This window comes from Henckelia pumila, chromosome 4 (assembly GCF_033568475.1).
Source record: "Henckelia pumila isolate YLH828 chromosome 4, ASM3356847v2, whole genome shotgun sequence".
Classification (NCBI taxonomy): Eukaryota; Viridiplantae; Streptophyta; class Magnoliopsida; order Lamiales; family Gesneriaceae; genus Henckelia; species Henckelia pumila.
In genome coordinates this window covers 130,138,433-130,142,947 of record NC_133123.1, presented here as the reverse complement: position 1 = coordinate 130,142,947, position 4,515 = coordinate 130,138,433, and the positions used below count along the sequence as shown (strand labels likewise).

General features: G+C 37.2%; 1 non-coding gene across 1 annotated transcript; it reads right to left on the bottom strand.

The window, feature by feature from the left end:
- Window positions 1-327: 327 nt before the first annotated feature.
- On the bottom strand, window positions 328-434 carry LOC140870089 (small nucleolar RNA R71). The gene has a single exon (XR_012147070.1). It is a non-coding gene; the product is annotated as a small nucleolar RNA R71 (small nucleolar RNA).
- Between the last annotated feature and the right edge of the window lie 4,081 nt (window positions 435-4,515).

Here is a 4,515-nt window from a genome sequence, read left to right as displayed (position 1 = left end):
ACTCATTATTCTGGGATAGCTCGGCAGAACATCACACCGAATAATTTTGAGTTGAAGCCAGCTCTGATTAATATGGTGCAGCAGAATCAGTTTAAGGGTGCAGCTACTGAAGATCCAAATTTGCACCTGCGTACTTTTTTGGAGATCGTTGACACAGTGAAGATTCATGCTGTTACTGAGGACACCATTAGACTACGATTGTTCCCGTTCTCTCTTAGGGACAATGCTCGCAGTTGGTTGCAGTCATTACCTCTAGGGAGCATCACTACATGGGAAGACATGACATCTAAATTTCTGGCTAAGTACTTCCCTCCTGCCAAGTTTGCCCAACTAAAAATTGAGATCAAAACTTTCAAACAACAAGATTATGAGCAGCTTTATGAAGCTTGGGAGCGGTACAAGGAGTTGATTTGGAAGTGTCCAAATCATAATTTTTCGGATTGGGAACAGATTGAGTTATTCTACAATGGTTTGAATGGCCCAACGAGGATTTTTGTGGATGCTGCAGCTGGAGGTTCAATATTTTCTAAATTTCATGAACAGGCTTATGAGATGCTTGAGCAAATGACTGTTAACAGTTATCAGTGGCCGAGTGAGAGATCTGTAATAAGGAAACCTGCTGGAATTCATGAGGTTGACGCATTCACTGCTTTGACTGCTCAGATGGCTACTATTTCTACACAGTTGGCTGCACCGACCAAAGGCAATCAAGTTTCTATTAAGACAGCATCGCTGGTGACTGCCGTAAATTCTGCTGATGAATTTGAGAGTGTGGAGCAAGCTCAATATGTGAACAACAGAAATTACAACAACTATCGAGGTAATCCTGTACCCAATCAATATCACCCTAGTCTGCGTAATCATGAAAATTTTTCTTATGCTAACTATAATAATGTGTTGAATCCTCCTCCGGGATACAATAAAAATAAGGGTGAGGGTAAGCCTCTTTTGGAGGATGTTGTTAATGCTTTTGTGCAGGAATCGAGCAAGCGGATGACAAGGATTGAGAATCGCCTTGACAGCTTAGAGACGCATGTGGCCAACATGGGTGCTGTATTGCAATCCATGGAGACTAGCATTTGGCAGTTGACGAACGTACTGAAAGATAATAACAGAGGCCAATTCCCAAGTAATACTGAGGTGAATCCCAAGGAGCAGTGTAATGCTATCAAGTTGAGGAGTGGGAAGCAAGTGGATAATGAAGAGGGCAAATCTGAAAGTAAGACGTCTGAAAAATTTGCAGTTGACAAGAAGAAGGTCGAGGAGAAAGAGTCTGAACCTGAGCAGAAATCGATGTACAAACCTCCTCTTCCATACCCCCAAAGGTTCAAGAAGAAGGCAGTAGACAAACAGTTCTCAAAATTCTTGGAGATTTTCAAGAAGATACATATCAACATCCCTTTTGCTGATGCTTTGGCACAAATGCCGAATTATGCGAAGTTTATTAAAGAGGTGATGTCCAAGAAAATGAGGCTGCAAGAGAATGAGGTGGTGAGCTTAACTGAAGAATGTAGTGATATGCTCCAAAAGAAGATGCCACAAAAGCTGAAGGATCCAGAGAGTTTTACAATTCCTTGCACTATTGGTTCTTCTTATTTTAATAATACACTTTGCAATCTAGGAGCTAGCATTAATCTGATGCCTTTGTCTATTTTCAGGAGCTTAGGACTTGGCGAGGTGAAGCCCACAATGATCGCATTGCAGCTAGCTGATAGATCTATCATATATCTGCTTGGAATCAATGAAGATGTTTTGGTAAAAATAGATAAATTTAGTTTTTCGACGGATTTTGTTGTGCTAGATATGGAGGAGGATGCAAATATGCCACTGATATTGGGGAGACCTTTCTTGGACACTGCTGATGCCAAGATTGAGGTGAATAATGGTGAGTTATCGATGGGTGTGGACGGCGAAAGAGTTATTTTTAACATATTCAAGAAATCAAGTAATCCACCCATCGAGGAATTATGCATGATTGAGCGAGTTGTGAAGCTAAATGGCCATCCTAAACTTGTTCATGAGGTAGATTCAAAGAAAAATGATCCAAAGGTGCCAAAGAATAAGAAGAAAACGAAGAAGAAATCAAAGTTTAAAAAGGTTGTTGAATATATTTGGAGGGTGAAAGCGAAAGGGAAGACCCTCAACAAAGCAGAACCGGGCTAGAATTGGAATACGGTCGGGCTATGGACTATAAACTAAGCGCTTCTTGGGAGGCAACCCAAGCTAGTTTTTTTTTGCGTTTTTTATTTTCTTTTATTTGTTTTTGTTTTTATTTTTATCATGAGGAAACTAGACATCAATAATGATTTTGAATTGTGTAGGTAAAAAAGTATGGAGCTGAAAGAGTTTAGGAGCCACCCCTGATGAAGAATTTTGAGTGATTAAGATGGTGCCGAGTACTGACGCTTGGTGCCTAAGGTATGTGTCCCGTGTTTTTAATGAATATTGTACATTGAGGACAATGCACAATTTAAGTTTGGGGGGGTGTTTAAAAATTGTGAAAATTTGAATTTTTTTAATGAGTTAGTTTGAGTTAAATGCATGATGTTGTAATTGTATTGGCCTATGATGAAAATAAATTTTGTGTGCTGAAAAAGTTTATGTTAGCTATATTTAATCTTGATTTCTCATAATTATGCACGAATGCCATGATTTTTGATACTCCTAGCAATTAGAAAAAAATTATGTGGAATTGTGATGTGGATTAGAGGATTTGATTCTTAACTCTTGTGATTTTTACTTGAAACTGAGGTAGATTTTTAAGATCACATTAGTGATTTAGGCATTTTTGAATTCGTTGAGCCTTTTTAGCCATTATTCATTTGTTAGTTATATAAATCATGAAAAATCCAAAACAAATTGAGTAGCTAAAAAGTTCAAAAAAAAAGTAATGGTGGAAAAAGTAAGGTGAGGGGAGGCCTTGAAAAGAAAAAAAAATGGATTGAAATTCTAGTCCAAATACAAGGCATAAAGATTGAGATGCATGGAGTAGAAGAAAGCCAAGACTAATGTCTGACAATGCAAATAAAAATTTTAGCTACTCATAATCCTGCACAAATTGAAAATATTCAATTCCCCTTGCTTTAAATTCTGAGTCCTTGTTTACATTGATATACATATGGATGTTTATCTCCTGCCGATTATACTTGAGCCTAATGTTAACCAAAAAAGTCTCGTTGATCTGTGTGAGTAAAAGTTGAATTTGGTTGAGAGTATTTTGAAACTTGAGGGCGGAGTTAATGATTTTATGAAGCATACGAATTGCATGATTTTACCGAAAGTTAGGTGGGTAGATGATATTGGCAAATCACACACACACGAGAACTCTTGAGAAAATTAGCTGACATGTGTATTGAATCTTGGAATGTATAAATTCGGAGGTCGAATATATTGCTCATTACTGTTTTGCTCGAGACTAGCAAAAGTCTAAGTTTGGGGGGATTTGATAAGTGAATTTTATGCACTTAATTTATATATGATTTGACTTGGATTTTGTGATGTATCGAGTGGATATTATGCGTATTTATTGTTGTTTTTGTGAGTTGCAAGGATTTGAAGAAAAGTAGCAAGAAGAAGAGGAAAGCCGAATTACGGGACTTCAAACTTCAAAAAATTACTGGGAATGTTACAGACATCAAAATCCGATCACCGTACAAATTGAAGTTTAGGATGTTTTAAAGTTTATGTCAAAATTTCAGCTTGATCCGACGGTTAAAACTTGAGTTATGATTTTTACAAAAATGCTGCGCAGATGGTGAAATGGAAGAACAAGTAGCGCCTCAGCTCCATATTCCTAGCGCTCTAGCACCCGTAAATTCATGTCCAGAGCGCCCCAGCGCCTCCAGCGCTAGACGTCCGATATTAAAAAATAAAATATGAATCTTGAGAGCCCCAGCGCCGAATAATTAGCGCTCCAGCGCTGCGCAATCTCCAAAAATATGGAAAGTCTTTAATTGAGTTTTAAAAGGGATTTTATGACTTATTCTGGAGGATACGAGGGTTTAGAGAATTTTAAGAGCATAGAGACGGCTATTGAGAGTTTTAAAGTGCACAAGAGCTCGAGAATTTGATACGAAGATGGAAGACGGCGACATCCGGCTATGGAAAAGCTTAATTTTACTTCGTTCTAGTTTTCCTTTAAACTCTATTTTTATAGTTTGATGGATTATTTGAAGAACAAGTTTTATTTGATCTTTGAATTTGTTATTAACTAATTTCTTAGTCTAGAGGTAGACGGATCTTGACTGAAAACCATGATTGAGATATTTTGATTTATATATTTGAATTCTTCGCACAGTTTATTTGTGTTTTCCTGATTTTAATACTTTCAATTTACTGGTCATAGATTGAATGATAATTGATTTAGAATCTATCACTCGAGAGAGAAGATTTTGAATACGACATAGGAAAATACATCTTTGGTGTTTATATTGTTCGAGGGGCATATAACTCCATAGAAGCCATTAGAAGGATTCCCATGCTATTTACCGGATTTAATAGTTAAACTTAGATAGA